Genomic DNA, 12,127 nt, shown 5'->3' with positions numbered 1-12,127 from the left:
ACTGATTTCTCTATTTCTTGCACCAAGCATGAGGTTGGGCAGATAGAAGGGGCCCTGTATGTGTTTGGCCCCAAGAAGGAGCCATAAACAGCTCCAAGGGTTGAATATATCCATGATACTTTTGTATTAAGTCAATACCAATTGTAGGCATATTTAAGAATGGAGATGCATAGTCTTAATCTTCATGATACCTTCTACAAGCACTCTAATGGGATAAAGGTCCGGGAAGGAGAAGAGTTCGTATAGTAGTAAACATTATTGTCTGAATAAATCATAGATTTGGAAACGGATTCACAGTTTCATTGACTAATAAAAGCATCTTTTACTTGGAACCTACTTTCCCCTTTTCTATTTTAATACCCAATTATCACACGAAGTGAGAAAGTCTATTTTAAAATCATTTCAAAATTTCCTAACACAGTCTGGAAGCTATTTTGAAGATATGGCATTCCCAGAAGAATAAAGTAGATTGAGTAAATGCTAAATAAGTGTATTTAAAAAATAGATTAAAGGCACTCAGGTGTCACCACCATTTTGAAATGATCATCACTTAGAATTAAACTTACTTGTTTTACAAGTCAGGTTAATAAATGCGTAAAATACAAATTACTAATAAGACTTTTTTTGGTATCACTTAAAAGAGAGTTGATGGTGTATGGAAATGCAGTGTCTGCTAACTAGCATGTATTTTCTTAGGACTTTTAATGGCAAAAACACTGAAAGAATTTAGATGCCATTTACTAAGTTCAAAGAAATGATTATTCTTCAGTGGTCTCCCAGGCCTCTTAAAGAATAAGGTCAGCTTCCTGGAAACACCATATAAAAGACCTAAGTTAGAAAATCGATCCCAGGAAACTTGAGATTTTCTGAACTCTATATGATATTTAGCAGTGGTTCTTCACCCTTATTGCACATCAGAGATACCCGAGAAGCTTTACAAAAGTATTAACATCTGTGTGCACCTACAACAATCAAATCAAAATCTTTCAGGGTAGCAACTGGGTATCAGTATTTATAAAAAGCTCCTTGGGTTAATGTATAGCCAGGAGAGAATCACTGACTCAGCTAGAAAAAGGGTGGCAAGCTTATGGCACCTGGGTTATAATTTTCTTTATCCCCTGATAGAAGACATTATCAATATACCCCAAGCATATATTCCTACAGAAACCAGGTTCAGACTTAGAACACTGTTAATGGTTTTCTTCAGATAACCATTATGAACAAATCAGCATAGGCTTTCCAGTTAAAAATCTATTTGCTGTCTCTAAGAAAGATTTGTGCTAATTACTGGAAGCACAGATATTCAGTAAATATTTGGGGATTGATCAGATTGACCTAACTATCTCAATAGTAGATACCCTTTAAAAATAGGTCAATAACAAATACCAGCTTCAAATTCATTGTAGTACTCGTTCTAAAATCACAAAAAGAGAATGATTTGAGCACAAGAGAAGACATACCTCTTGTGCTTCAAAAATTCATAGGCTCAGTCCCAGAATAATTTGGGATGCTGAAATTTACTTTAAATAAATCTTGATCTGGGGTGCCTGGCCATAGTCGGCTGAGCGTCCAACTCTTGATTTTGACTCGAGTTCTATGTCACTGTGCTGACAGTGTGGAGCCTGCTTAGGATTTTCTGTCTCTCTCTCTCTCTCTCTGCACCCCCACCATATCAAAATAAATGAATTTTAGAAAAAAAATTAATTAAAAACTTAAAAAAATAAATTAATCCCTGATCAAAACTGGAACCCTCTGCTGTATTTCTATTCAGTATAGTGAAAATCTGTAAAATAATTAAGCCTGCATTGTTATTAACCAGGTAACATATATATAATGGTAATGTGCAAAAGGGTATATTTTGCCAAAAGAAAAATACTTTGGATTAAGCAGCGGCACTTCTTCCACATTACATACCTAATCTCTACATAAGGGTTACTAAGTTAACCAAGTGCATGTTGCTGGACATTCAGGACCCTGTTTCCAATACCATAGGATGTACATGGCTTTAAAGCACGAACATAAAAGAAGCAATGTCCTCAGGCTTCAGCCACTGAAGAATCATCTTATGTTTAGAAAACTTGGCCCCTAATTTTACAAAGTTATACTATTTCCCATTCGCAAAATAATAAATAGAACTCCTAATTACCTCTCCTATGGAATTGTATTCTGCATTTCCTTAATAATTTCTATCTCAGTTGTGCTACAGTCTCCTTAATTAATTAAAAATACAGAGTTAGTTTGCAAATATCTCACTAACTCTTAAATAATGACTTCACCAGTGTCCCCTTGATTGGCAGCCTTTATCACACAATGCTGTCCAAATTCTCTTACTTTTCCTTTTCTGTTAAGAGGGGCTTTGGGGGAAACCCACAAGTCTTTGATACAGAAGAACTATTTAGCTCTAGCAAGGAATTTAATCTGCTTTATAGGCCCAACAGCATTCTTGAGATACTCTTTGGCAAAAATCCAGTCTCCGGATCCACCTGTTTCTTTGAGACATGGCAAATCTATATAGCATCTCATAATACACTTTAAAATGACAGACCCAAAGGAAGCAACCCCATCACCTGTTTAAATGCTCTATAAAGTTAGTAGCCATTGAGGGGAACTTCAAATTCATTGTAGTACTCTTGTTCTAAAATCACAAAAAGAGAATGATTTTAGTGCAGGTTATCCTTAGGCATTGTGTGGTATCTCTTACCTCCTGTGCCTTGTTAGGCACCTCAGAGAAGGAAAGGAGTCCAACCCTCACTTCTTTGATTGCAACTATGTCAACCCAAGTCAGTCACCTGCTAGTCTAGTTTGTCAGAACATTACCCACTGGATTCAGAGACTAGTGTTTCACATGCTCCTATTTAGAAAGAAGTACTGGAGTAATCTGACACAGGGAGAAAGTATTTGACACCATTTGCCAGTGAGAAGAATGTCATGATGAAGTCATTCTGATGGAAAGAATTCTCTGCAAGTGATTAGGAGAGGCATCCAATGATAGATCTCAAAATTCTGTTAATGAACTGATCGGCTCTGTTTCTAGCTGTGCTTCAGCTGCTCACAATCTGGAAATTTGTGGCTGAATCTTATCTAAAAATTATTGTTTGTTTTCACTGAACCAGTGCTTCCAACTTTGGTCATGTGAATACAATCACCACAACTATCATCATGTTTGCACACCACCAGTATTTTTCTTTGAGTTGATTCCTTTTTTGTTTGTTTGTTTGTTATTTGGATTTATTTTAAAAGCAAGTTGCAGCAACTGGTGTAGCCACTTTGGAAAAATCAAGTATGGAGATTCCTCAAAAAGTTAAATATAGAACTAACCTATGATCCAGGACTTGCATTACTAGGGATTTACCCAAAGGATACAAAGATATTGATTTGACAGGATACATGCACCCTGATGTTTACAGAGGATTGTTTACAATAGCCAAATTATGGCAAAAGCCCAAATATCCATCAAGTGATGAATGGGTAAAGAAGATATGATACACACACACACACACACACACACACACACACACACACACACACACACTGGAATATTACTTATATTACTCAACCATCAAAAAGAATGAAATCTTGACATTTGCAACAATTTGAATGGAGCTAGAGTGTCTTATGCTAATATATGGAATTTAAAAAACAAACAGATGAACACAGGGGTTAAAAAGAGAAAAAGAGAGGCAAACCAGATAACAGACTCTTAATTATAGAGAACAAATTGAGGGTTGCTAGAGTCAAGGTAGGCAGGAGGATGGGCTATAGAGTTAATGGCTATTAAGGATTAAACTTGTCCTGATGAGCACTGGGTATTGTATATAAGTGATGAATCACTAACTCCTACACCTGAAACTAATATTACATGGTACGTTAACTAACTGGAATTTAAGTAAAAACTTGAAAAAAAAATAAAAGGAAGTGGCAGCAATGTGATGGAATATTGTTACATATTTTTCTAATCTATAATTAAAATGAATTATTAAATTAAAACAATGTTTCCCTCTATCCCACATAAAATAATTGGTGAATCACTGGGGACATAAAAATAGCACTCTTTGAAAATTATTCAGATAAAGCAAATCACTATTTCTCCTCTATTTCTTTTTTTCCTGATTGCTTGTAGATATTAAAAAAACTACTTAGAGGAAGTCACTTTTTGTTTCTACAGGTAAAACAAAGCAGAATAGGGTAGGTACATGCCATGGCAATTTGAACAAACCAATGAGAAGCAAATGTATTGAACACCTGATATGTATTTGGCACAACTGATCCTCTTTTAATAGAACTCCTTATCTAGATTCTCAATAATGACAATTTACATATTTGGATGAGAAACCTAAGTGGTATTTTTATCAGTGCTATTGTACTCCTTATTTTTTATGTGCTTTCTGACAGCAATATGTCCAGGTAGGAGGAAACCTGCACTTAACTTGGAAAAACAAGTATCAGCATTCCTTCCTGATAGGTCTAAGTTATCCCTGTTTCCTTCTCAGTATTCATTGCATGAAGGTGGACGTAATGCCCTAGATAAGACTAAAGAGGAGATGTGGCATTTGATACATTGATATCTTACACACAAACATTCTAGTGTGGATTAAATTCTTTGAATTAGGGCAGCATCCCACCCTGAATACCCAATGGCATAGCCTTAAATTGTTCCCTACGTAATTGCTTTTGAGGGCAGTCTGTCTCATTGAAGGAAAAAGTCCCACATGGACACTTTGTTCTTGAAGGCTAACAACCTATAAATGATAAAAGTCCTGAGATTTCAGAGCATTCAGAAAAGCCCTTTAATTCACCACCCCTTATTTGAATATTTGTGTGAGAAATGTAACTGACATTTACATCAGTGTTATTGTGTTCCACATTAAGAAAATCTGAGATATAAAATTTAGAACTTATAAATTCCTATATTGGAATGATTATCTGCATGGCCAAGAAACTTATTTACTGATGATCCGATCTGTAAACCTGTTTATAGCTAGTCCCTCCTAAACTTTGCCCATATAATTTGAATAATACAAAATTTATTATTGTGTAAGTTCTTGGGAAGATATAAATTGCATAATATATTGTGATCAGATTGTTTATTACTCTAGGATTTGCAGGGTAGTGAATTAAACAAATGATTTAAAAATATTTTCTACAAAATTGGATGGCTTATCACTATTTTAATTTTGTCTTGTTTTTTGTTGTGGTTGTTTTTTGTTTTCTTTTTTATTTTTTTACTATTTTTATTTTGATTGAATTTTCATTGCCAGTTTATTCAAGTAACAAGTTACTTAAGTTCTCTGGGCCTAGATACAGCTATTGGAAGTTGTAGTCAATCATTAACTTCCTGTGTTTTTAGTGTAAATATACTAAACATTCAGGAAACAGTGTGGGCTTTCTTTTTGAAATAATAATTTTGACTCTGATTTTCATGTTGGCTTCTTGGCTGTTACTAATCAACAGATTTTAGAGACTCCATTTATAGTAATGACATTACACATTACCTGACTTCAATATTCAGAGAATTTTTAACCTACATGTTCCTAGGGTTTTTTTAATACTTCATTATTTAGTAATTTCTAATTTTCCTCTCGAATAGGACTGGATGATTATCTTGATCTCTCACAGAAGGTAGAGACTCTCTCAAATGCACATATATATGTGGGGGAGAAAGTGCATGGAGGGTAAGATATGGTGATAATTAACTCAAATTCATTTCCTAAAGGAATTTGGTAGCATGCCATAGAGTTCAAGGGATTTACCATAGTCATGAAGGAAAATTCACTCCTCCTATCTAAGACAAACTAGACACAAGTGCCTGTCCCGTGCAATACATCTGATCATTTGAGTATTGTTCTGTCTCTACTACTGGGCTGAGCAACTTGAAGACACTGATCAAGATCATGACGAAATTACAACCTGTGCTGGCCACCTGTCTCACTGCCATTTTTCTTTGTTCTTGTTAAGGGTTAGCAACCAGGAAGCACTTGGAAAAAATATAAGGTATGAGTCTCTGTTTCTATATTGATGACACATGTAAAATTAGTATGCTATAACTTAGTTATGTCTCTCCATGAAAACAAGATAATTGTTATTCTTATAACAGTCCTAAAATCTCTATTGGAATGCTCAGGGTAAAATTGAATCATATACCACAACTTACAACTGAATATATAAGTTCACATTAGTCAATTCAACCACATGACAAAGGTGTGTGTGTGTGTGTGTGTGTGTGTGTGTGTGTCTCCATGGAGTATTTTTAACCTAAGATCAGCAAGAAAGTAATTGATTTTACCATTGACAGGTTTCTAAATACAGCCTTTAGATATCTGGTGAGCTATTGGTCTTAAACTTCTTGTGGATTCATATCATTAGTTTTCAACTCCCAGAACTATGTTGTCATAAATGAAACACTTCTCTCTGACAGAGAACCTGACTTACGACCACTAGAGAAATTGAAAGCATCTTATTACCAGGACCATTTCCCACCATCTTATTGGAATCAGGTAGTTTTCCTCACATATTATATATACTCTCATCACAGGCTGGTGAGGTGAAATTGTCTGCACCAAGATTATTGCATCAGTATTTTGTTTTATCTATGGCCCTTTCTTTATTGGTTGGTAAATTTCATATTCATAGTTGTCTCTTTTAAATGTATATTTTTCTTATACTATTGTCATAGTTAAAAAAGAAATTTAACAAAGGAGAGATCTTCTCTTTATGCTTTTATCTCCTAAATGTTGTAAATGAGGAGCTGCAGATTACCCTAGTCTGGGGGTTCTAGGGGCTCTAGGGTTCTCATCTCTAGCCCCAAACTAGAGCTACCTAAAGAGCTTACTAAGATTCTGATGTTTGGGGGCACCTGGCTGGCTCAGTTAGTTGAGCAGTTGACTCTTGGTTTCAACTCAGGTCATGATCTCATGGTTTGTGAGTCTGAGCCCCACATTGGGCTGTGTGCTGACAGCATGGAGCCTGCTTGGGACTCACCTTCTCTCTGTCTCTCTCTGCCCCTTCCTCTCTCCCTCCCTCTCTCTCTCTCCACCATCCCCCCTCTCTCAAAATAAATAAACTAAAAAAAAAAAAAAGATTCTGATGTTTGGGCCTCACTTCCAGAGATTGCCATTTAATGGCAATTCCCCCAGGTAATTCTAACAGCATCCAAGTGAAGAGCCACTGCCCTTGGTTAATTTTGTTAAAGGTGTAACCAAATCACTGAATACTGCCTTCTGTGTTTTGACGTGCATAAACTGCAATGAAATATTTTCCAGCACATGTGTTACTCATATTTTTTTAACAATTCATAACCTGATTGTTGCAATTTCTGTCAGAATGAAACTCTCCGTCTGTAAAGAAGGTACTTAGGAACAGAAACCTCAACAACTGAAGGTTTCAGAAGTACAGCATGTGTTCTTAGCTGGGACAGACACAGGTAAGCCACATGATTCTCCAAGTCAGTCTGGAAGAACCTGAGTTGCAGGAAGAGCCACCTACCTGTGTTCCCACTTGTCTAAGGGCCCCCAAATATTTACTCCCTAGAGCTTTCAACCTATAATCTGCAACTTAGCTTTATCCAACATAATGCAGGTAAATGCCTTCAGATTGGGAAAAGGGGGCATGAGTAATGATCTCCAGCCTATGATCACCACATTCCAGCTTGAGGGCCCTGAACAAGTTACTTAAGTTCTCCACGCCTCAGTTTCCTAACATGCAAGAATGATATTACTTACTCTAGAAGGTTGTTGTGGGATTAAATGTGACTGGCATGCATGCAACTGCTTAAAGCAGTCAGAGGCACAAATCCCTGTTATTTTTAAGTAACAAATGAGGGATAGCTACAAAAATAAAGAATTATGATAGTCTACTGTAGGATAATCCATTTAATTTCACAGATGAAGTGAGATTGAGCTGGGCTTTGGAGAATGCAGAGAACGTGACTGATGAACACCTACGCTAAAGAAAGTGCATGTGCAAAGGCATGTGATTTAGAACACAAATCATGATAGGTGACTGAGTGCTTGCTGGTGAAGCACTTAACAGTGATAATAATAACTGTCAGGTTAAATGCTTATTCTATGCTGGGCACTTGACAAGTGTCATCTCAGTTATCCCTAAATCAATGTTCTCATATTAAAGAACAGCTGATAAGGAAAGAGCTGTGATTTGCACTGAGATCTAATGGGTAAGAAAGCCCGAATTGTTTTTTTTAATTTTCATTAATGTTGATTTATTTTTGAGAAAGACACAGTGTGAGGCAGGAAGGGAGAGCAGAGAGAGAGAGAGAGAGCGAGACACAGAATCCGAAGCAGGTTCGAGGCTCCCAGCTGTCAGCACAGAGCCCACCATGGTGTTCAAACTCAGGAACCCTGAGGTCATGACTTGAGGCAAAGTCAGATGCTTAACTGACTGAGTCACTCAGGCATCTCAAGAAAGACTGAATTCTACTACTCTGCTATGATGCTCCAGCAGAGGGCCCCGAGCAACTGAGGACCAAGGGGTGTGTCCAACTATGGGGTTATAAGGCATAGAAGAGCAGTTCTGAAGATAACAGAATACATTAATCTTTATTTTTTTCAGAACTGACTTAACAGGATTTCCCTTGCCTAGAAACGAGTTCTAGAATCCTAGTCCTTGATCTGTGTAGGATGTTATCAGTAACAAAACACACGTACAGGGCTGCCTGGGTGGCTCAGTTGGTTAAGCATCCAATTTTGACTCAGGCCATGAACTCATGGTTTGCAGGTTTGAGCCCTGCATCAAGCTCTGCACTGACAGCTAAAAGCCTGGGCCCTGTTTCAGATTGTCTGTCTGTCTGTCTGTCTCTCTGCCATTCAATCACTTGTGCACTTCTCCCTCTCTCTCCCTCTCAAAAATAAACTTTAAAAACAAAAAAAGTGCACATGATTCATTTTATTCTAATCATGCTAATGTTTTGAATCTAGTTCATGGAGTTGATGGAGTTAATAATGCATGAGAAACAGTATCTATCTATGTATCTATGTATCTATCTATGTATCTATCTATGTATCTATCTATCTATCTATCTATCTATCTATCTATCTATCTATCTATCATCAATCTATCTCCCATTGGCCATGTTAGTGTATTTGAGTACTGGGGAGCAGGGAGAAAGAAAGAGAGAGTGAGATTGAGAGAGGATGGATAACATTTTAAGGAATTAGTTCATATAATTGTGGGAGCTAACAAATTTGAGATCCATAATACAGACCAGCGGGCTGGAAATTTAGATGAGTGGTGCTGTAAGGGCACCTGGGTGGCTCAGTATGTTGAGATTCTGACTCTTGATGTCAGCTTAGGTCATGATCACAGGGTCATGGGATCAAGCTCCATGTCAGGCTCTATGCTGGGATTCTCTCTCTCTCTCTCTCTCCCTGCCTCTCCCCCCCTCAACTTGCGCTCTCTCTCTCTTTCTCGCAAATAAAAAATAAATAAATAAAATAAGGGAAAAAAAGTTGGTGTTGTAGTTTTGAGCCCAAATTCTGCAAGGCGGTGGGATGAAAACTCAGGCAGCATTTCTGTTTTAATCATGACAAGTCTAGGGGAGTAAAGGGTGTGAGATATATTTTGGAAGATTTATTTGATAAATTGGTTATATGGAATGACAGGAAAGGAGAAGCAAAGACCCATTCTTTGACTACTTTTTCTAATTTCTGTCACTCCCCATGGGAATTTTGGATGAATAGTGATGGATCAGAAGTCTTGGCCCAAGAATTAGTTCTGTTCTGCCTATAGCTATAAGCAGCTGTGGGGCTGTGCTCAGTTGGTAGAGCTGACAACCAACACATGAGGACCATCCAGTGACTTAAGTACAGTTGCTCAGCTATTTAAAAGTTGCCTTCTTGACGAATTGAGCTCATTCGGTGATAAAGATAAATCATAATCATGGAAGATCTTAATTATTGGGTCTACTAGCTCATTGGTAAGCATGAGGCCTTAGAGCATTATTTGGTGACAACGTCAGCATAGGCTGATGTGTCTCAGATTTTGATATTAAAGTGACTTATGTTGCTTATCACATCGGGTCCACAGTGCAGCAAGAGGTTACCATGAACACTCCCAAAGTCACTGAGAGGACTAATATAGCTGCTTACTTCTTTTCCAGATCTTGGCTTCATACAGCTATTTTTTTTCTTGCTTTGCTTCAATCACTTACAGTACACCCACTCAGAGCAATTAATTATCTTTGGCTCCTTTGAAATTACTCTCCAATCAAGTAAATATAAAAAGACAGTGTTACAAAAAAAAAAAATTCCTATCTGTTTCTCTCATTAGGTACCAACTGAGTAAACAGAATATGATTTGCTTCTGGATATAAGGTTAGCAGACATGGAGTCAGCCTGTCTCCAGGCTATTCTTATAAATGTCCTGTTCTCTTTCCAGGATTTTATGATATCACAGAATGATCTTTCAACTTGTTCCCTCAGCATATGGCACCATGGCCATTGTGTAGCTCAGATGCATGATTCTACTTTTTAAAAAATGCATCTGCTTCCAAGGTCATATGGTCTGGTAGATACATTTGATTCTCAGGAACATTGCAAAATCCCACTAAAACTAGCTTGATGAGCCTTTAAAGAAACATAGTATTTTTGGAATGTTAAATATAGTGATAGGCAATAGAAAGAGGAATACAGGTTTGTTTGTGATAGAACAAATACTGAAAATTTCAGTGTTATGCTTCATGCATTTTAATGTTGGGTTTTACTATTTTGGTAACATTTTCATCATAAAACTGATAAAAATGTGAACTATTTTCTATACTTGAAGAATGACAATCAAAAGGATAAGGTCAGAATGAATTGGATTCTAACACTAAGATTAGTAATACTTCCATTGATATTTAGCAATTAATAGTTTATAATGCCTTTATCTTCATATTATTGTTAAATATGTTAAAGTGACTTGTCTCAGATCACATGAATTGCAAATCTTGAATCAGAAATCAAATAAAACTTCAAGCATGGGTTTTTTTCTTAATATGCCACCCTATTTTCCAAGTTAGTTACAAAATCCACATAATTGGAAAGCTGGGTCCACCATCTCTTGCCATCATTTTGAGTTCCTGTGGTCACAATCATTCTAAATGTTGCCTAAAGTTGAAAAAGTAGTTATGATTTAAGTTAAGTATTAAGTAGTCTTAAGTTTGACTGAACCATCTGGTTGCCAAAGCAGAGGCCTGAGTTGAGGGCAGAAAAACCTTTGTTGCTAGTGTAGTCATAATCTCAACTATACAGATGGGATCAGACCCACTGTACCCATAGTAGGATCATATACACAGGTTAGAGGAAGGATTGTACACCAAGGCCAATTAATCTGACCCCATAAGGGTAGAAATGGCTATCAATTGCTTTTCAAATAACACAAAGAGTAGAATTTAAAAAAAAAAAAACTCAGACTGGTGTGAAAGGGGGTTAATTAGGTCACATAATGGAGAAGTCCAGGGAGCAGATTGAGATACTCTGGGCCCAAAGACTCAAATGGTGTCATCAGGATCCAATCTCTCTTCTTTCATCTCTCATCCTAGTTTCCTTTATGTTCTGGCACCTCCAGGTTTACATCTTTACAACATCAAATCAAACATTCATTCCAGGAAGTCAAAGGATTATCTCTGATTTTATCTATTTGAGTTATATGCTGGAGCCCAAATGAATTATTGACTCACATGTCAACCTGGGATCTCAGGTGCAGTCTCTACTCAGACCACATGAAACAAAAGTGGGTAGATCTCTAAGAAATACAGGGGGTTGTTAAAATGATAGAAAAGTGGATCATGTTGAGAAGCAGCCCTAAAATCTTCAGCCAAGGAATGAGAACTACCACATTCATACCAGTTTTCTCTCCCCTACACTTCATAGCCCCTGTGGAGAATATTACAAGGCTAGAGGTCGCCCACATAATCACTTATATGGCCTTTTCCAATTTTTCTTGGGATGCAGAAAATAAAGGAAAATTGATGGTCTACAGTACCAGCTATGTGGTAAAGGAATGTGGATATAGTATGAATTGTGTGAAATTGTAAATAAACCTGAACTAGATTGAACACAAAGAGAGAACCTTCTCCTGTCTACCCTTCTGATAATGGTGACCTTCTTATAATATAAGGGTTACAGCTTTCACT

Source organism: Suricata suricatta, chromosome 12 (genome assembly GCF_006229205.1).
Source record: "Suricata suricatta isolate VVHF042 chromosome 12, meerkat_22Aug2017_6uvM2_HiC, whole genome shotgun sequence".
Taxonomy (NCBI): Eukaryota; Metazoa; Chordata; class Mammalia; order Carnivora; family Herpestidae; genus Suricata; species Suricata suricatta.
Note: the sequence above shows the minus strand (reverse complement) of the source record.